Source organism: Kogia breviceps, chromosome 12, assembly GCF_026419965.1.
Source record: "Kogia breviceps isolate mKogBre1 chromosome 12, mKogBre1 haplotype 1, whole genome shotgun sequence".
Lineage (NCBI taxonomy): Eukaryota > Metazoa > Chordata > Mammalia > Artiodactyla > Physeteridae > Kogia > Kogia breviceps.
Window position 1 is genome coordinate 45,663,377 of NC_081321.1, and position 22,958 is coordinate 45,686,334.

General features: G+C 37.7%; 1 pseudogene; it reads right to left on the reverse strand.

Moving 5' to 3' along the window:
- The window catches only part of LOC131767249 (thymidylate synthase pseudogene), a 130,397-nt pseudogene extending 107,706 nt beyond the window's left edge, over positions 1-22,691 (reverse strand).
- Between the last annotated feature and the right edge of the window lie 267 nt (positions 22,692-22,958).

Below are 22,958 nucleotides of genomic sequence, written 5' to 3' on the forward strand. Positions count from 1 at the left end.
GGTCAGCTCACAAAGGCATCATTTGTCATACACCAGATAGAGGATTTAAGCCAGTCTGATTCTGAGGTTTAAAAATTTTTTTCATATAAAAACTAAAAGCTAGTTGATTTAATTAAAAAAATCACAAGGCATATAATACAAAGTGGCCTAATGACATTTATTTTTCCTATAACAGTACCCATAGATGTCTGAAATGGTGCTTGTAAGGCACCTGGCACAATAGAAAGAGATTTCTAGACCATCAAAGTGCCATCTTGTACCTTTATAATATGTGATGCTTTTTCTTCTTTTCTCCATTGCCACCTTGGTCCCCTTTGCTTTACTGACATTTCCTTCTTTACTGGGCTTTCTAGCTCAAATTAGCTTTCAAAACATGCTCGTTTCAGTGAATTAAAATTTTGAGTTGCATTGACTAGGGCTTTTGAGTTAAGTGAATGTTATTGTGTTTTTATTTTAAGGATATGGTACACATATACACAATATATTTCAGCAACTCAGCCTGGCATCTAATCCTCAACCTGACAGGCATCTAAAAGTGTTTGCTTTGTGCCTAACAGAGAGAGACATAGTTTTTTTTTTTTTTTTTTAATGAGAGGAGTTTTGGTTTTGATAAGGGGCTTGTTTTTCTTTAATAATCAAAAATACAAACCTAAGAGCAATAAGGGAACCAGTTTAAAAGAAGCAAGAAGATACAGGGTTCTGAGCAGAGTGAGGCTAATTCCGTTATGGGATTTGGGTACGTGAGACACAAAAACAGGAATGTTTATATAATTTCCTCAAGCATTAGAGAGTCCCCAGGTGGAGTGGGATTGAAGAAGGGAAACAGCAGGCCACCATCTCTGCCCTTAATTAGGCATGTAAAACAGCATTTGCTTAATCCAAGGCATGAGGATGCATATCTCATGGAATCATGAATGTTGATGCTTGCAGTCTCAGAAGATTATACACTTATGGAGCAGAATTATAGATTTAGCCCACTTTAAACATGTCGCATATCAAAGTCTGGTTTTACAAAATGAGAAAATTAAGAGTTAAAAATTTGCTTTACAAAAAGGTTCACCATAAGATTATTTAAAATTCAAACTCCCCTAGTGTATTTCAAATGTGCTAGATTTACATAATTGCAACTACCCAGAACCATCAGAACTTTGCATAGAGTGAGGAGAATCTCTCTAGTAGCACATATGAACTTGGTACGAACTTGCTTCTGTGTAATAATGATCTGAATGAAGAGCATCTACAGATGCTCTTTCTGTCCCATTTGGCCATCAGTTTAAGCCAAGTTTCAGAAATATTCAGTTTCTTAGAGGCATGATTTTTGTGGTTATGACAGCCAAAAGCTGGGAGTTAGGATCTTGTCAGCTAGATTTCTCTCTTTCTTTATAACATACAAGAAGGAAATATTTACTCCTAAAAAGGAATAAAGACAGATGATCTTTTTCCTTTGTCCACTCTCTGGTAAAGATGTGCTGAAAGGAGATAGAGTGGAAGAAATTTTTTTAAAAATTAGGGACGCATAATGGGACTGTATAAATTAATGTGTTGAGAGCTACACTTATTTCCCCCAGGTTTTTTTGAGATATAATTGACATACAATGTTGCATAAGTCTAAGGTGTACAATGTGTTGATTTGATACACTTATATACAGCAAAATGATTATCACCATAGTGTTAGCTAACACCTCTATCAAGCCACATAATTACCATTGTGTGTTTGTGTGTGTGTGTGTGTGTGTGTGTGGTGAGAACATTTAAGATCTATTCTCTTAGCAACTTTCAAGTATATAATACAGTATTATTAACTGTAATCACCATGCTGTATATTAGATCCCCAGAACTTATTCATCTCATAAGTGGAAGTTTGTATCTTCTGACCAACATCTCCCCATTTCCCCCCAACCCCCAACTTCTGGTCTCTGTTTCTATGAATTTGGATTTTTTTAAGATTCTGTATATAAGTGAAATAATAGGTATTTGTCTTTCTCTGTATGACTTATTCCACAGCATATTGCCCTCAAGTTCCATCCAGGTTGTTGCAGATGGCAGCGTCTCCTTCTTTCTTATGGCTGAACAATACTCCATTGTGTGTGTGTGTGTGTGTGTGTGTGTCTATGTGTGTGTATTAAGTAGCTTGCTCAGAGTTACACAGCTAGTTAAGTGGGGGTTTGGGGTGTGGACCATGACAGTTTGCTGTAGAGTGTGTTCTTAAGCACTGCATTAAGTAGTGAAAGTTTATTCCCTGCTCAGGCCACAAATCCTATTCCAGTTCGCAGAGGCGCATTTCTGTCAACAGTATGTGTTTTAAGCTTCAGACTTCTCTGTATGCAAACATGTATACTACTAACAAAATCAATATATATGCCATATATATTGAATTTTAAAATTTTGGCAATCATGTTTTTCATCTCCAAGAACCCTTTCTTGTTCCTGATTGTTCATTTTTCTTCATAATCTGTTGAGAATACTAATATCTCTGAGGATACTGATTATACTCCTCCTACTAATAAATAGGTAGTAGTCGTTTCTCTTTTGTGCTCCCAATCTTCCTCAAATGTCTATTGAACTTTGACATTTAATGCTTGATGAACTGGATTCATTAGTATAGGTAGCAAGCTGGATTTCCTTCTTGGTTGTGTAGATTTTTCTATTTTACTTGTCTTTTCAATGAGTAGCTTTTCGATGTAAATACTATAAATTTTGTTGTTTTCCAGTTTTCTAATTAGTCAGTTGATGCTTTTACCTTTTAATCCCTTCTTCATGCTTTCCCCCAGGTCTATTTTACTCTTTTAGTCTTACTTTAGAGTTGACTGCTTATTCTGGCATCCAGGCAAAGCATAGGCAAAGTTATTTGGTGCTTTTTCCCAGTGCATCGAAGACTGTAAAGAAAAAATATTTACTTAATTGAAACTCTCAGGGGATATTATGAAGTAAAATTCAGAATTTACAATTATGTTGATGATAGGAGAAGGTCTTAAAGGGGATTGGGAGGTTGGTGAATGGGGAGGGGCTGCTTTAGGCTGTATCCCATCTCCAAAATTCTTGGTTACCCCTCCCCTCTGCCTCTGTGGTCCATACATCAAAGCATTTGAAGCCATAGCATTTCAGTCCCAGGGTAGAAGGGTCTGGTCCCGCCAAGGACTAGCCTGAGTGGTGTGTGTGAGATGGGACGGGTAGGGAATGTTTTCTGCAGCTTTTTGGGGACTGTGGAAGCTCCCACAGCAGCGCCCAGGACTAGAGAATCCATCGTCTCTCCTTTGGTGAGCTTGCTCCTTTCTGAAAAGAAGAAAAAGAAAAAAAGCATTCCTGCTTTCCTCTAAATAGGCTCTCCCCAGAATCTTTCCCCTGGCTTAGCCAAACTTTATTTGCTTGCAAGATAAATATTGTGTGCTTTTCCTCTCTTACTATTTGACTTTGTTTTGGAGCCCCTTTCACTGGGTTAAGCCTTGGATTTTAGGGAAAAATTTCAGAAGCAGCAGGTTTACAAGGAACATTGGCCCCGCAGAATGGGCTTAAACTTAGAGGTTCATCTTTCTGGATTGTCAAACTTTTCCTCCAAAGTATCCCCACTCCAAAGAGCAGAGCAGAGAGACCATGTTACATGCCACCTGCTTCCAGCAGAGCCCCAAACAGTCAATACAATGTCTGTTATGTATTTCTGCATGAAAATCATATTTTGTTTCCTCAATCTTTGCATAAAATATTTAATAAAGATGTGTCACATGGTTTCTTGTCTCCCTGAGCCTGAGTACCCTGGTTTGAGAAGGAGAGAAAACTGCAAGTTCTTTATATAGTAACTTTTACATTTTCATTTGGTCTTTTGAACAGACAAAAATCTGAGGCGATTAATTGAGATGAGGGTTAAAGAGACTGGGAACATTTAGGCAGGAAGGGAACTAACATTTACTGAGTGCCTGCTGGGTATCAAGTACTATGCTTGTGGCTTCATAAACATTCATAAGATGCCTTAGTCTTTACAGACATCAGCAAGTGTGCAGATTGGTGTTAATGGTGTTAATGGTGTTAATTCTTCACTTTTTGCCATACCACTGTGGAAAACCCTCCCACCTGATTCTGTACTGTGCTGTATGACTTGCTTTGGCCATTTGAGGTAAGCAAATGCGATGCAAGCAAGGACTAAAAAAATCTTGTGTGACTGTGTTTGTTCTCTCTTAGCACATTCAGCCAAGTTAGCTGGCTGGAGGATGGAAGACCATGAAGCAGAGCAAGATTGCCCTAACTGTATAAGCTGAGGCCATTCTAGATCAGCCAACAACAAGCCAAGGCCTAGCAGAGCCAAACCACAGGCAAGAGCAGGCCAGCCACACTGCAGACACACAAGTGTGCACAGCTAAGCCTGACTGAGCTCAGCCTAAATCAGCTGAACCCCACAGACTTATGAGCTGAATAAATGTTTACCATTGTCTGCCACTGAGGTTTTATGGTTATTTCTTCTACAGCATTATTGGGGCAATAAAAATAACTGATACTGCAAGCTTTGCGTTGCCAATCATCTTTTTACTGATAAGACAAATGAGACTCAGAAAGGTTAAGTAATGTACCTAAGGTCACATAAGTAAGTGGCTGGGCCAGAGTTTGAACCTAAGCCCTCCTGATTCCCCTGAATTACACTGAATGGGGATTAGAACCGGGAAAGGTGACAGGACACATTTATAATCTTTGAAATAACAAGCTTAATTATTTCCTGGTCCCAATGCTGATAGTTTAAAAACATGGCCAAATATGAAAAGAAATCTAAAAGTAGATTAGTTTTAAGGAAAGTAAAGCCATTAAAAATGGATTTCTTGTATTTACTAATTTTTTTTCTTTTTACATATTTTAATCTGAAACAACTCCTCAAATACTCTTCCCTTTCTATTTATTTGATATATGCCATGAAGACTATGTAAAAACATAAAAGGAACTCTTACCTTTCTTAGGCGAAGAAAATAAAAGTATTGCATAGTTTTCTGTGTTGGCATAAATGAACAGATTAAGCATGAGTAGGAGATTCAGCATATCTGTATTTCCATGACACAAAAAACAGTGCGTTTGACCACTTTTTTGTGCTTTAGTACGTTTTTGTCAACAATCTTTTATTATATAAAAAACCCATCTCTACTCCTCACAGAAGTTTTAAAATCATTTCACAGCTGAGTGGAACCCTAAACAGAGCTATCTAAGTGTAATGAAGCAGAAAACGATTGCTTCTTAACAAGACTGGTATATGGTGACAAACAGCTCATAAAAATCCCATCTGCCACAAAATGCCCCTAGTTTAGTTGCCTTAGAATCTAAATAGTATATTTCCTATTTCTTTTCAGAAATAACAGCGGACGTATAAAGCCTTCACCACCATCAAATTATACTCTGACAAGGAAAAGCACTTGGTTTTTAATGGACTGATGTGGTCCATTCATAGGACCACACGTCTGGTGATGCCCTTTAGACGTGCAGGGATTTTGACCACTGCCTCCCACCTCCCGTTATAGGCTCCAAAAGGGTCATACAATAAAGCAATGCCATTTCTGAAGTTTCAGCATCAGAGAATGGCCTGTGTACCAATCAGCTTTAGGTTTTGTTTAGTTAAAAAACAAAAGACAACTCCGGAGTTCCTAAAGAAATGGGACCATCTGTAGAGTCTCTGACTTTATGAAAAACTGTTTGCATTTTGTGGGGGGAGGCATTGCTGCCAACTTCCATTTGTGGTTTTAGATGACAGTTATGTACATATAATTTTTATTTGGGTGGCTTTTTCAAAGTGTTTTCCCATCCCCTACTAATTTCACATATCTCTCTCAACCAAACAGCCTTCACTTTTCGAAACATTTAAGCTCAATAACTTGATAAAAGTATAAATTCCACATATCTCTAGGCAATCTAGTATGCCTTTTAAGATGCAAATATATTCCTTTGTAAAAGAAATCAACTCCTTCAGTCAGAATATAAAATATAATGTTTATAAACTTATTCAAAGACATTTGCTTTTCAAAGAAGCTGTAATATTTTCTTGGAAAGGGCCAATGATAACTGATATTTAAATATCAATACATTCAACTTTCAAGTAGAACGTTACGGAATTTTCTGGTCTGGATATATGATGACAGGCTTTCATGAACTGGCTGTGACTCGGCTCCCATCTTACTTTATAGCAGGTGGAATATTATTTTAAAGGATAAAGCACACTTGATTTTCATTATTAATTACTGTGCCACTGACTCTTGCTTTACTTTATTTACCCTTACAGCAAATCTCTGACAGGGTTCGGTTACATCTCTACAACACAGAGGGAGGTACACAGGCTAAGAGAGATTGAGGCCGCACAGATCACACAGCTGTTCAGTGGTGGAACCATGGATGGTTCTAGAGCTCTTTACAACGTGTTGTATTGCCTCATGGAGCAGTAGAGAGACAAATGCAGTAGAAAGAGCACTGAATTAGGAGTCAGGACGCCTGGGTACTTGCCTTGATTCTGCTGATACCTGTGTAACTCTGGGCATGTCACTTCTTGTTGATGAGGGATTTGGAGCGAATGTTGCTAAGGCTTCATCAAGCCCATAATTCTGGGATCTTGTTACTGAAAGTGGGGTCCAGCTGCTCACCAATTGAAAGCCAATATCAAGAGGCAAGGTTTGTGGAAAGGAAATTTGCTTTATATCCAAGGCTGGCAACCAGGGGGAGAGGGTGGACTCGTGTCCAAAGGCCGACCCCCCACTGGCAATCAGTGGGCAAGAGTTTTAAAGGGGAGTTTCAGGGGTGTGTAGGCTACAGGCAGGAGGGGGCTACGTGCAGAAACAGCACAGTCATTTCTGACAGTCGTCTTGAAATTGGTCGTGTGGTGGTCTGATCAGCATCATCTTGACTGTGTTGAGTACAGTTAGTCTTTAGTTCCAGGGTCAATTCGTTCCCATTTCTTTGAACCCAGTTCTCAGAAGTGTGGCGGCTTATGTCATGGCTACAGTCTGGTCATCATGTAGTTAACTTCTTCCACCTGGTGGGGATTTCAGTATCTATAAGACAGCTCAAAGGATATGGCTCAGAATATCATCTATAGCCCTTGAGGAGGAACTAAAAGTTCTTCCTCAAGGAACCTTTGCTTAATGACTAAATTATTATTATTTTGTCCTGTTTGACTCTTTTCCTTTGCTTCTACATTTTCTCACTTCTCTGATTAAATTTATTCTTTGACCAAAGTTTTTCTACGGACAAAAGGCAGGCAGAGGACATGGGTGGGGAAGGACTATAGAGTCCTGCTCCGTTTCAATCTAACTGGACATTCATACATGGGAAGCATGCAGACTAAAGTGAAGGAGTTCGGTACTGTGTGTGATGTACATCAATTTAAATGTTCAGTTAATTGCCTGCTTATCATACACAGACTATTACTCTAATGCTTTGAAATCCAAATAGTTTATATATTCTCCTGTGGATGGACATTTAGGTTGATTCCAGTGTTTGGCTATTCTGAATAAAGGTGCTAAGTACATTCTTGTGGAAATATTTTGTGGAAATGTGCAGTCTTTCTCTTGGGTTTATAACTGGGTATGACATTTGCTCATTCAATAAATATTTATTGAAAAACTACTCTGCTAGACACTGTACGAAGCAGGTACTCCACTTAGTTACACTCTACAATACCTTAAAATATAAGCATTATCCTGCCTAGTTTAATTACTAGCAAACAAAGGCTTAGAGAAGTTTAGTAACGTCATATAGTTTTAGTAGAGCTTGTGATGTCCATTCTGTTCAACTCCAAAGTCTGTACCTTTTCCTACTGGGCTACATGGTCTTGCTAATGTGTTTTTACGTATCTCTAAACTTGAGATATTGGATTGCACATTTTATATTTTATTAGGTGCAAAAAATGCATCTAGAAATAACTGCAATTTTATGGAGTAATTAGAGTGTTGAATAAAGTGACAACTGATAAAAGAAGGGGGTGTAAAATGCAAAGAATTATTAAAATTGCCTTTTAATAATATGTTTAGCTACTAAAGAGTTAAAGGAAGCCAGGCTGTAAAATATGAACATATCGATTCTGTTTAGTAGAGTACACATTTTGATACAGAATATTGAATTAGTCTTGCCACAATAGCTAAACTATAGCTTCTAAAATAAATGTGCACACTGGGAAGGAGAACGAAAAGAAGATATTAGATCACCATAGTATGAATATAGATGGGGAGGATCTCATTAGAAAGGAATGAGCAGAGATGAAAGATGCTTATTTTTCCGAGAACCACCATAATATGTTCACCAAAATGTATCCAGCTATTCCATAAGTAACAATTTTTGTTTTCTTTAAAAAAACAAGAAGGTGAGGGATTTTGATCCACAGAGCTCAAATTCCCACTAAATATTGTCCCTTTTGCCATAAGAATCTGGTGCATATATATATATATATATATATATATATATATATATGTATACACATATATATATATATTTTTTCATTTGCAGATTTTAGCTGTAATACTTGCTGTCTTGGAGAAAAGAATGAGCAGCTGCTGGTCTCTGTAATTTTTAATGATACAGTGGGAAAGGATACACAATGTGCTGTGTCTCTTGATGGGTTCCAAACTCAGACTTTATTCCAGGTCCTCAAAATGGAAAATATCATAGGCCAAGACTGCTCAAAAATAAGGCCTAAGTAAATACCCACACAAATCACAGCAGTTCATGTGGCAAAAGAGCACAAGCTGCTGAGAAATCATCGTGGCTCAGAAGCCTGTGTTTTTATCCTTTGTTTCAGGGAATGTCTGTGATATATCTTTCCAGATTTCCTTTCCGGTCACTCCCACCCCTGCTTTCCCCCTTTCCCTTCTTCTTCCCTTTCGGTGTGTGAAGGCATATTGTTCTAATTTCCTTTGCAATGAACATGAGACCATACGATATTAAAACCATTCTTTTTAAGAAATGAGGGACATCAGATTTTCTCCCCAATTCCTTTCTTCTGTCTGCCGGCTTCCATTCTAGTCTGCTTCTCTGTTTCAACTGCCATTTGGAATGACAGGTAGGTTTAGAAACGCTAACTCTTTTTCAGATGCTGTCATTCTTTATGGGTTTCTTTGGTAGTATAAAGATAAAGGCAACCATAGTTCATATTCTACAGCTCACACCTAATGTGTTAGAGGTGAAAGAAGCATAACATTACATTACATCTTTTATTGGCCCCAAGTAGTGTTAATTGACTTATTATATTGCAATATTCTTATGCTATATTTCTGCCAAAGTTACATGAGTGAGGCAGAAAAATATTCAAGTGGGTAAAAATGAGGCTTATTTTATAAGACCATGGTTATAGCTTTTTTGCATTCTATAAATGGCAAGAGTTTCCCATATGTGGCAGTAGAGATATAAACTGACAGGAGATGTTTCAGGTGTGAGGAAAAAGATGAAAAACAGATCACACTGAATTAGTACACTGAATTCTTGGCTTTGACACTTCCCTGACAGGAAGGAAACAGTACCGAATGAATATAAACATTCTGACACACACAAAATATGGGGTACAGTGCTGGCTAAATTCTCACTTCCACTAATCTCAGGGACTTCCTGGCCTCTGGCTCTGACATCTAGCACAAAATCTTGTTTCACGTAGGGTGAACTTAGGGTGAAGTCTACAGACTCAGAGGTAGATGGCGGTAGGAAGACGACTAGGAGGATGTTTTTAAAGGTTTGTTTGGATTTCATAACTAAGTGCTGGTTATCCAGATAGAAAAAAAATTCAACCTGCCTGGAGATACATAATAGTTTTAGACTGTTTGAAGTGAATTAAACCAACAAGAGGTAATAAGGTCTTCTTACCTTCCACTCCTCATCTCTTGGTGTTTGACTAAGAATTTTTTAACTTCTGCTGTTACTTACAATGGGATATGCCATAAACTGGTTTTTCTTTTCCTCATGCCACCCCTTTCCTCTCTAGAATGAAGGACAAATAAACAACAAGCTCAGAATTCAAATATAAGTGGTTCTCATAAGAAGGTAAAACAGGGCTTCCCTGGTGGCGCAGTGGTTGAGAGTCCGTCTGCTAATTCAGGGGACACGGGTTCGTGCCCCGGTCCGGGAAGATCCCACATGCCGCGGAGCGGCTGAGCCCGTGAACCATGGCCGCTGAGCCTGCGCGTCCGGAGCCTGTGCTCCGCGGCGGGAGAGGCCCGTGTACCGCTAAAAAAAAAAAAAAAAAAAGTAAAACAAAGAAAGGAGGTGTCCCTTCCCAAGAGGACCACTAAGTGGTGGGCAGACTGCATAAATTGACACAAGACAGAAAATAGTGCGACACTTAAGAAAAGTCCTGTGAGAGCTGTTAGTAAATTTCACATGACAATTAGCTTCATTTGGGCAAAATGCTAAAGCTGATGGAAATATTTAGTTTACTTTTCACTTTCCCCAGATGAAGACATGATCTAGTATGCATGATGCTATTTAAGACACAGGCAGCGTCCATAAGATGTGGCACTATAGAGATGTGTACCTGTCAAGGTTATTTGGATGCAAGCAACAGAAACTGACTCTGAGTAAAAAGAGAATTTGTTGGAAGGATATGCAGGAGCAGCAAGACTGGAAAATTAGGTTCAGAGAAGGAAAAGGACTGAGGGGGGCTCCACGAATCCATGGGCTCATCAGAGTGCTGCTGCTAGAATTAATGGGGGCTCAGGGATCGAATTCTTGGGAGGGGCATCTGATTGCATCACCATGGTCATAACCATCTACCCCTTTTCCCCTATGGTTAGTGCCAGCTACGTTCCTTACTGAATGATCTTATCCCACTGAGCCCAATGGAGGAAAGGTAATTCCTTAAAAGGACACCACAGTGCTATTATTAAAAGAGGGGAGGAATTCATGCTCATCTGCCCAAAGACATAATTGTCCACCACACAGTGTAATGTGCTATCGATTTTATGTCATATTTCCTATGGCTTTTAGTTCTTAGTCTATATATCAATAGTTTGTCAGAAGAAAGGAAGTGTATAGGGAGAGAATGAGAACATACTCTTATCATTGCATATTATATAAGCTGATGTGGTGTAAGTAGCTCACACGAGCACTGGGCATAAATGGTTAAACTCTCAAAACTCTGATCTGCTGCCATCAGCAAAGTTGTTGAGTTTTAAACCATAGGAAGTCTCACGGCCTTGACTTTCTGCCTAAAAAAAAAAAAAAAGGAAATCTGTCTTAGCTGGCATCTGGGTTTTAAGATTTTCTTTTTACCAAATAGAGAATTTAACATAATCTCCCTCCTTGTCAAGGGATGGGATGGAACACAAAGGTAATTGAACAGGAGCCCCAGGCAGCAGAGCCACAGTCTCAGAAACTGAAGAGATACAAGTCCCCAGCAAGGAGTAGTAATTAGTGTCAGGTCTGTCTTGCAGAGCATATGGGAAGGAAGGAAAGCCTCCTTAGCAATATTGTTGATAAATACCTGTATTTACAATTGCAGATGTAAATACCACCAATTTTGTACAGATAGTGACCAAGGCTCAGATACTAAGGTGGGAAATGTCCCAGAGCAGGCTGGCAAATGATAAGAGCAGAAGAGGCTTAGCAAAACCCAAGCAAAAAGAAAAGAGGAGAAATCCAGAACATTTCATCATGGAGGCAGTTTGTACCAGGCAGCTGGATCAGAGTTTTTGTGGTCTGAGAAATTAAGTATTAATTATACTAGCATCTCTCTCTATACTGTTTATAATTTATTGTATTTAATTTTGCATGAATTAACTGTGAAATAAACAGTCTGAGGTGTTCATTCTATAGTGGTAGCTCAGGCTATCCCAATTTGGCTTCCTACTATTTCCATATAATTCCTGGAGGATCAGAGAAAAGCTTGGCAGATCTCCAAATGGACCCAGAGAGCTCTACACTGTAACTTAATGGGCAGGAAGAAAACAAGCAACTGCAACCACAAAACAGAATATGTTTGAGGGCAGCATGGTTGTGACATAGAAAGAACAAGATTTAAAAAAAAAATAAATTTATTTATTTAGTTTTGGCTGTGTTGGGTCTTCGTTTCTGTACGAGGGCTTTCTCCAGTTGTGACGAGCGGGGGCCACTCTTCATCGCGGTGCGCGGGCGGGCCTTTCACTGTCACGGCCTCTCCCGTTGTGGAGCACAGGCTCCAGACGCGCAGGCTCAGCAGTTGTGGCTCATGGGCTTAGTTGCTTCGCGGCATGTGGGATCTTCCCAGACCAGGGCTCGAACCCATGTCCCCTGCATTGGCAGGCAGACTCCTAACCACTGCGCCACCAGGAAAGCCCAGAACAAGATTTTAAAAATTAATTAATTAATTAATTAAATTTTGGCTGCTTTGGGTCTTCGTTGCTGCACGCAAGCTTTCTCTAGTTGCAGCGAGTGGGGGCTGCTCTTTGTTGTGGAGCACGGGCTCTAGGTTCATGGGCTTCAGTAGTTGTGGCACGTGGGCTCAGTAGTTGTGGCTCACGGTCTGTAGAGCACAGGCTCAGTAGTTGTGGCACACGGGTTAGCTGCTCCGCAGCATGTGGGATCTTCCTGGACAGGGCTCGAACCTGTGTCCCCTGCATTGGCAGATGGATTCTTAACCACTGTGCCACTAGGGAAGTCCCAGAAAGAAGAAGATTAACGGAGCCTCTGGCGCTTTGACAAACTGGGTTTAAATCTTAGCTTTGCCATTTACTAGCCCTGTGACCTTGGAAAACTCAATCTCTCTGAGCCTTACTTTCCTTGTCTGAAAAATGGATATGATGAGAAAGTCCCTATTCTGTGGGGAAACACTAGGAGATCCGGCATGAAAGTGGTTAGCACAGCTCCTACACATGGTAAGAGCTCAATATATGTTAGCTTTTTAATACAGGGGCAAGAGTCTAGTTATTTATAGGGCAGTATAATGGGAAAGTAAGTTCTGAGTAAAGCTTTGGCTGTAGAGCTGGAAGGTGCTTAGGTTATTGATAATGCACACAACATACATTATGAAGTAACTGTAAATGTGATAACAAGAATTCATGGTCAGCACTTTGCGAGCTCAGTGCCTGACCTGTGTGATTATTCTGCTCCAAACTGAATACAATCTTAGGTTGCATCCATGAAAGCACGATGTCCTGACTATAAGGAAGTATTGTCTCCATTGTACTTGACACTCATTAGATGATTTCTGTGGCATTCTGTGCTGTTCTTAGGGTGGAACACATTTTAAGAAGGTCACTGACAGAATAGGTTGATGGAATTGGTAGAGGGTCTGGCTAACCATGCCAAATGAGAAACGTTTGAAGGAATTGGGGATTAGTTGGAGCATTTGAGGCTAAAAGGTGATCTGGATGCTGTCTTCAAAAGTTGAAACGTTGATCGTGAAAGAGAGATTTGCTTGGGTGCAGAGATTTGATATAAAAGGGAAGCAGATGATGGCTCAAAATGAAGAAGCTAATAATTAGAACTGCTGTATGTTCAGATGGTCCTCTCTCTAAGCTGATAGGCTGGGACACACTAAGCAGAGATGCTGAGGAGGATATTTTTACCTGCAGAAACCTGAGTTGTTAATTAACAACCTGGAGTTGTTAATCAGAAAAACTCGGTAGGTTGTTCCAGCTTTTTGACTCCAAAATTTAATAAACATTCTACAAGGACAGAAAGAAAAAGTTGCAGCCATGAAACCAGAGGAATCCCTAGTTCTTCTTAAGAATAGTGGAAAATTTCTGTAAAAGAGGGCCTGCTCTCCCTGGGTCTCAGGAATCAGTGTCCCTGTATCGAGCTGTGGAAAAGTGTGACTGGACAGTTAGAGGCTCTGAACATCAGGGACTCAAAGTAGAATAAAGGCACATGAGAAAAAGTGGCTACACTTTCTTCATTGCATCCTATTGATTGTCAGTCTGCAGCATGTGGGATCTTAGTTCCCCAGCCAGGGATGGAACCCGCACCCCCTGCATTGGAAGTGCGGAGTCTTAATCACTGGACCACCAGGGAAGTCCCACTGTTGACTTCTAAAGTCAAGAGCATTCATGATGTTAGAATCAAGTTTCTTGATGCTGATTGGATCAGACTTGGAAGGAACCCTATGTAGTCATATTTAACCAATTCTCTAAATTTCTTAACAACCATGAGGCATATCATGTTTTTAAAAATGGCTACAAAAATGGGAGAGCATGCGGTCTGTACTCTGAACCATCACACTATTCTACGTGGAGAGGAGAAAGGGGAGTGTTGAAGGCCAACAGGCTTTGGGGTCAGGCAGCCATGGCCTTCTGGAGACCAGCTCTGGAGACCATGGGCAAACTGCTCATACAAAGGCTCAGGCTCCTATTCTCTTAAATGGATGCAATAATAGTACCCACTTCATAGGTTAGTTACAAGGACTGATTAAGACACAGCATAATAACATGCTTAGCATAGTGCCTAGCACATTGCAGGCCCTCAATGAATGCTGCTTATTATAGTTGGCTTTTACCCATTTCTCATGCTCTGTCATGGTAAGAATGACACAGATGGTCAACAATTTTAGTACAATTTCAAATACTTATTATTGTTATTAACCACTTTCAAATTATTTGGGGAGAAATTAATTCAGAATCTGGCAATCTTCTTTACCTGAAATATTTACTAAATATTAGTTATTTCTAGCCTTCATAGAGCTCTTCAAGTCCTTGACATCTTTATTAAATTTTAGCACTCCAAATGGTAAATGGAATATTTATTTGCAGACTTCCCTAGAGTGTACTTTCATGTTTAGAGTTAAGCTGCATAAAATAATAATTGATAATTAGTTATAAATTATTGAAGCTACAATGCTTATAGTCACCCTGATAGTTAGTCATGTAAACCTGAAAATAAAGTGCCTTAAGAATTTCATATACCCTTAAACACGTATATTACAAGTGGAGAAGGAAAGCCCTGAATTTCTTTAATAACTATTGAAAAATTTGTATCAGAGAAACCTGTCTTTAAAAGACTAATAGAAAAGGGGTTCAGCGGATTCTAATTACATTTATGTTAAAAACTTCCTCCCAGTAATGTAAGTTACTTCTTGTAAGTGTTATAAAGCAACTGTTCTTTAGCCCTTAAATTCATTATGTACTTAATTATTACAGGAGAACATATTTTACAACCAAATGGAAATTTCAAGAACTGCCACAGATTACATTATATTGTATTTTTAAAAATTTGATTATTATAATACTATAATTTCTAACCTTCCATCAGAGAATAAAACAATATTCATGCATAATTGAAACATCTATAATCAAGCAATATGAGGAATTAAAGACAAAGATTGACTGTGTTATGAAATTCCATGCCCAAAGTTACTTTGCCTGGGTCATTAATATTTATAACTAAACTATCCTTTGATTTGCATTAATAATGTACCTTTGGGATTACACAAAGAATAATTCATAAGTATTCTGGAAAGGGGGAAGATGCCATAATTAAATCACAGTAATTAACATGGATATTCGGTTATTATTTGAATGAATCAGAAATTCTTACTAGGCAGGTTGACTTTTCCATTGATATTCAGAAGATTAAGATTCAGCAAATGGAAGATGTATGAAAGTAACTTTTTAGAAAAATAGCTCTTTCTAAAACCTGTGCTCACAATGAGCATCGGCTTGTCACTGAGAAAGCATAACATGCCACAAAGTTATATATTCATTTTTAAAATATTTAAGTTGTCTATTGTGGAGCACATTAATTTATTTAGTAAGAGTTGCAAAATATTAGTCCAATCAGGTTTCACTGATGTTATGCTTCTTAACTGATTTTTAAAATGCAATTTTAAAAACCAGCTATTGACCCATCTATCAAGAAATTGAAATAACTTATTTTAATATTTAATCTTTATGATGTTTGGGAGTCCTTTAATCTTCAGGCAAAGCAGTTTTGTCCAGACCAAATTTATTAATAATTTAATTTTTCTTCTAGACTTAAAAGCCTTCTTGTGTGTTGCTGTTATATAGAAACTGTATCAAACCACTGAAATGTATTATCAACGTTTGAATTATAAACCTTAGCTGGAATTTTGATCTCTAGGTATTAATTTTTGCCATTGCTGTGATATATTTATATCCGTACTGATTAGGTGGTTTATCACCAGTTTAGGTGGTCCCCAGAGCAGTGCTTCCTGCTCTTTCCCCTTTTTCAGAGAATGGTGTTAGTCATCTCCCTCAGTTACCTGATCTTGGTGTCTTGACTCCTTCCTCACTCCCACTCCCCACTACAAAACACAAAGCTCTTCTGCCGTCTCAACATCTCTTGAAAACATCCATTTCTTTCCATCTTTCCCACCATCTTAGTCTGAACCACCATGATCTCACAGCGTTTCGGCAATGGACTCCCTTTCTCCAGTCTCTTCAGATCCATTGTCCTCGTAAGAGTTGGGATGTTTCTAAAATACAAGCCTGATCACAGTGTTTTTTTATCTACTCCTCAGTTTTGTGCACTGTCAATGTCCTGTAGATGACTTAACCAATACTCTGGCCTCTCAGTGTCTTGGCCATCTCATCCCCTAATGTTCCCTCCACTCCAACTCAGCTATGCATTCTCTCCACTGCTCCAATTTTAAAATCAAAATTTTACAGTAAATTCATGCATCCCATTCTCTGAGCAATGTCTTATCTTTCCTGTTTACCTTCTCAATCACGTAGGGAAATAATTCTTAGAAGACCCTGAGAGCTTTCTCTCTCTCCCTCAGCCCTCTTTTGGCTTTGTTCCCCTCCTCCTCATCCACTTTGAATCCATGATAATTTTAATCATATAATTTTTTAATATAATGGAGTCATCATATTAGCTCCTGGCAGATCCACACTCCTGGAAGGTCCAGCCTTCTACCATCTCCATGTGTATGCCCACACAGTCAAGTGTTGCTACATGACAGGCAGTTTGGAAAAAGTGTCACTGCACGGTCACCACCCTCAATGCCAGTTCAACCCTGTGTGCTCTCTTGCTGCTTCTCTCTAGTAAGCGCAATCTTTCATGTGCCACATGAACTCACATATTCTAACTTCTTGGACTTCCACTGATGAATGTCTCTCAAATTCACTGAGAAAACAAAAATCAACAAAAGGGACTTTCATCAGCCTTTCCTCCCATACTTCCTTGTCTGTATCATTTTCTCCTTCTTTTCTGAGATAATAGAAGTTTGTTTCTCCTTTCCTCAAGGACTTATTTTTTCCACAGGTGCTGTGAGCCCTTATCCCTTATCAAAGCCTTTTTCTTATCAAAGACAGTCCTTTAGGCTAGTCCCTCTGTTTCCTATACCATCAGTTTTTCCCTTTCATTTGATTCGTTTTCATTAGTTTACAAACACACTCAGCTATCTCCCATTTTAAATAAACCCTCCTGGACCACACACACTGCTTGAGCTGCAAACTATATTTCTTTGCTTTTTATAGCCAAACTTCTCCAAAGAGTTGTTTTTACATGCTCTCTCCAGTTTCTTAGCTTCCATTTAATACCTTTATAAATTCTCAACTAAAAAATAAGTTAACATTTATTTCTTGAGTGACTACAGTGTATCAAGCACTGTACTAAGTGTTTTACATACATTAGCTTATCTAAACCCAAACGGCCCTATTAGGTAGGAAATATTATTAACTAAAATTTACAGGTGAGGACACTGGGACACAGAGAGTAGCATGATCAAGATTTGAGCCCCGGCAGCCCCTGAGCCTGCATTCTTAATCATGATCCATTACTGCCTCCCTAGAAATAGAACATATGTATAAAGCCTCTTTGCAGTCCCCAGCATCTCCCTTCATCCCGAGGCCACCATTATCATTATTTTGGCAAGTATCCTTTCAATTTATGTTTTGATACTTTTAAGGCATATACATCCAACTGTAAAGTTTTTTCATGTGTTTTCAATATTTACGTAAATAAGCATAAATTTGCCATACATAACATTCATCTTCTTGCTTTTGTTACTCATTATTGTATTTTGGAGATCTATCATATTGACATATAGTTCTAATTAATTTATTTTAGCTTTTCTGTAGTATTCTATATTATATACCACAGTTTTTATTTATTCATTCTTCTATTTTGGACATTTGTTTGCAGTTTTTATGGCATCGTAAAGATGCATCAGTGAACACCCCATTAAGTATTTATTCCTATTTTAATAGCATGTGTTCAGATCAGTTTTTTTTTTTTTTTTTCTGTCATCAGTTCTTTAGACTTTGTTAACACTTCTTTTTATTTTTATCACCTGGTCAATTTATGTAAATGTATCATGTATCCCTGAAAAGAATACATATTTGACATCTGTGGATGAAAGATTCTCTACAGATCTATTAGTTCAAGTAGTTTACTGTGTTGTTTCAATTTCCTGTATTTCTTTAACCTTTCTGCTTAATCTATTACTTTCTATAAGCAGTATATTAAAAAGCTATGATATTAGGTATTTATTAGTTCATAATTTTCCCCTTTTATATTATAGTGTCCCTTCTTATCCTTATTAATGGTTTTTTTCCTTGTTAATATTAACATTCTACCCCATATTTCTTTTGGCTGTTAGTATTTGCCTGGTATGTAATTTTCCCTTTTCTCTTAATTTTACTTTAAAAATGTCTCTTATTAGAAGTTTATGGCTGGCTTTGTTTCTGTTTTAAATTTATCTTGTTTATTACCTTTTAGTAGATAAATTTAATCCACTTACATTAGCTTTTATTAATGCTATATTTATATAATATATATATATTATATATAGCAGTATAATGCTATATTTGCACTTATTTATACCATATATTTTTACCTTGCTTACTCCTCCCTGCTCTTTTGTGCCTTCTGCAGTATGATCCAGGTTTCTTTATTTGCTGTTTTGGAAGTTATATATTCTATTTTCACACGGGTTTTCCTTAAAATTGATATTTACCCGGAACTTTATAATATTTAATGTTAATCAGTGTCTCTATTTTCCTCTGGAACAATTTTGGGGGAGGGGTTTAGAAAGTTTTAACTCCATTCCTCAGCCTCCCCCAATAACCTTATTCCATTTAAATTTTGTCTGTTATGTTAGTTTAACCTTGTTTTTTATAATCTGCCCAAATTAGTCAATTATTATTATAAAAAAGTCAGTGCTTACTTGTATTAGCCACATCTTTATAAAATATTTTTCCTTACTATTGCTTCATACTCTTTTTTCCTTCCTTCTGGGTTTAATTTCCTTTTTGCCAAAGTATGTTCTTTAGGCCCTCTCAGAGAGGCCCTATGAGTGTAAATGCTCTCAGCCTCTGATATTCTGAAAATGTTTTCATTTTTCATGAACTCCTGTTTCCTAATTTAGATGGCAATAGCACTTTAGGTTGAGTTATTTTCCATGACTGCTTTTACACTATTATTTCCTATTTTTCCTGGCATCTATTTTTGCAGATTCTCAGTCTAATTATTATTTCATAAGTCTTTTCTTCAGATTACTCCTAACACCTTTTTTTTATAACTTTCAACTACTGCAGTGCCAAAAAGAAATTTCTAACTGTAGACTTTCTTTTTATATTTTTTCTTTTCTTTTTTATTGAAGTATAACTGACTTAGAACTTTATAGTAGTTTCAGGTGTACAACATAGTGGTTCAATATTTTTATACATTACAAAATAATCACCATGAGAAGTCTAGTTGCCATCTGTAATCATACAAAGTTATTACAGTATTACTGACAACATTCCCTAGGTTATACATTTATGTGATTTATTTCTTTTATAACTCAAAGTTCGTACTTCTTAATCTTCCTTACCCATTTCACACTTTCCCCTACCCCTTCCCCTTTGGCATCTACCAGTTTGTTCTCTGTATCTATGAATCTGTTTCTGTTTTGTTATGTTTGTCTGTCTATTTTGTTTTTAGATACCACATATAAGTGAAATAAACAGTATTTGTCTTTCTTGGCCTGACTTCTTTCACTTAGCGTAATATCTTCTAGGTCCATCCATGCTTTTGCAAATGGCAAGATTTTATTTGCTCTTAGTTTCACTGATCTTTTCTATTCTTTTTAGTCTGTATTTCATTTATTTCTGCTCTGATATTTATTTCTTTCCCTCTACTAACTTTGGATTTTATTTGCTTTTCTTTTTCTAGTTCTTTAGGTGTAAGATTAGGTTGTTTATATGAGATTTTTCTTGTTTTCTGAGGTAGGCTTATATTGTTATAAAGTTCCTTCTTATAGCTGCTGTTGTTGTGTCCCATAGATTTTGAGTTATTGTGTTTGTTTTCATTTTCATTTGTCTCCAGGTATTTTTTTGATTTCTTCTGATTTCTCCAGTGACCTATTGTTTTTTTTAGTAGCATATTGTTTAGCCTCCATGTGTTTGTGTTTTTTGCAGTTTTCTTCTTGTAGTTGATTTCTAGTTTTATACTGCTGTGGTTGGAAAAAGTGCTTGATATGATTTCCATTCTCTTAAATGTATTGAGACTTGTTTTGTGGCCTAGTATGTGATCCATCCTGGAGAATGTTCCATGTGCATTTGAAAAGAATGTATTCTGCTGCTTTTGGATGGAATGTTGTATATTTATCTATTAGGCCCCTCTGGTCTAATGTTTCATTTAAGGCCAGTGTTTCTTTATTGATTTTCTGTCTTGATGATCTGTTCATTAGTGTAAATGAGTGTTAAAGTCCCCTAGTATTATTATGTTACTATAACTTCCTTATGTTGTTAATATTTGCTTTATGTATTTTGATGCTCCTATTTAGGTGCATATATATTTATAATTGTTCTATCTTCTTGGATTGATCCCTTGATCATTATGTAATGTCCTTATTTGTCTCTTGTTAGTATCATTTTTTTAAAGTCTATTTTATCTAAGTATTGCTTTCCCAATTTTTTTGTTTGTTTCCATTTGCATGGAATACCTTTACCTGTCTTACACTTTCAGTCTGTGTGTCTTTAGATCTGAAGTGAGCCTCTGGTAGGCAGTATATGTATGGGTCTTTGTTTTTGTTTGTTTGTTTGTTTTTCATTCAACCACTCTATGTCTTTTGATTGGAGCATTTAGTGCATTTACACATAAAGTAGCTATTGGGTCCCAGAGTGGATTTTATGATAATCACAGGAAAAGACTCTCTGCATTTAGAGTCTCAAGCTCTTGAATCCACCTTCCCAAAAGTGGCCAAAGTAATGTATCCAAAATGGAAGTTCACTTATGTCACCTCTTTTACTAAACACCTCTGGTTGTATCCTGTGACTTTTATACTCAGAATGAATTCCCTGAATTGCCATACAAAGACATTGATGATTTTCCCTCTCCTCCTCTTTTTCTTTTTCACCTAATTCCTCCAGGCCATCTTATGCTTCAATTAAGCTAAATTGTATGCAACCCTTCTATCAGTGACTGGCTAGCTCTTGGTGCCATCCCTTCCATATGTGGTGTTTCTTCAGCCAGAGACATTCTTCTTCCAGTTCTTGAAAGCCTAACTGTTAGCTCACTATCAATACTCAGCTCAATCATCTTATTGGAAGACATGAGCATACAACTTTCCTTTTCCCTCATATTCCATACTGTGAGATGAGGTAGGAGCTCCTTTAGTCTTGCTAAGTTATCCTATCACAGATAGCACTTGATGCATTGAATGCAAACTCTTTGTGAGCAAGGGCTGGGTCTTTCTTTTCAATCAATGCCTTGTTCTGTGCCTGAATGACCAAATGACTTGAATTGGAGAGTCATGTAGTGTGAAATGATATATAGCAAAGTGCAAAAGTCAATCAATGTACAAATACAGGGTATTTGGGTACCTTTGTCATGTTAGGCTCTGCTGAGGCTAGTTCAGTTGATAGATAGATGTCTCATTATTAGCTAGGTGCCCATCTAGTAACAGTATAATTTTTGATTTTTAAGTGAATTTCTGATCAGAATAATTTATTTTTGCTCTTTAAGTAGTTCTTATTACTGTTGTTCCTTCTAGCATCTTTATTACCTTAACTTACTTTATTCCTTCTATTTTTACAGTGCTTTCTTTTCTAGCTCTGAAAGAGAGAGTTTAAATTGTTTGCATGAGTGTTAGGATATAGTGATCCAATAAAAGACTTACTCAAATTAGATCTTGGTATTCAGACTCCCTGATGGATGCTTAATATGCAAGGTCTTGTTTCTCCTCTGGGGCTCAAGTTGTGGGACCAGAACGTGAGATAAACTTAACCCTAAATTATGTGCTGTCAATATATTTTAATCAGAAGCCTAAAATCCCTGTAGATTTTGCTTCTGAAAGTCACCAATTTTGAACTCTGCCGCTGTGTTTGATTGCTCATGTAATATTAAACCCTAGTTGAGCCTTAATTTCAAGAAATATGAACCAAATGAAGATTTCAAGAACTTCTGAACTATGGAAAGTAGTTTCTTTACAGTTGCTGAAATATACAAATAATGAGCAGTTTCTGATAGATGTTTCTGAATTCACTTGTCATATTTTAAAAATGGACAGGAGTTATTAGTGGTCAGTGTACTATTCCACACATTCCATTTTATTTCATCGTATCTCCATCTGGATGTCCGCTAAGCATTGCAAACATAATGCCCAAACTTTTCATTTTATCCTTCCTCCCCCAACTTATTCTCCACCAGTCTTAACATCTTAATAAAATCATCAGCCATCACCAGTTGCTCCAGCCCCAAACTTGGAAGTCATTTTCAGTTTCTTCCTTTCCCTTTCCTCCCATAAGCAATCCATCAGCAAGTTCTATTGTTTCAATCTCCAAAAACATAGTCTTTCTTTCCAGCTCCTCTGCCACAACCTTGGAGTACGTCATCATCGTTTCCCTCCTGGCTGTTAGCATAGCCCTCTCTCTAACTGCTACTTCTGCTTCCCAGGCAGTCTGAAGTGTGTGTTTCTAACTACTGCAGTTGGCTACCTCTTGTCTGCTTCTCTCTGCCCTTAGAATAAAATCCAAACTCCTTACCGTAGCCACTGCCCTTGGCAACATGGAGCACATTAAAAGCCTCTGTGAGAAACTTTAGTGAAGCTGTGCACGTGAATGGCAGACTATTGAGGGTGGAGGGGTGAGCGGCAGTTAGAA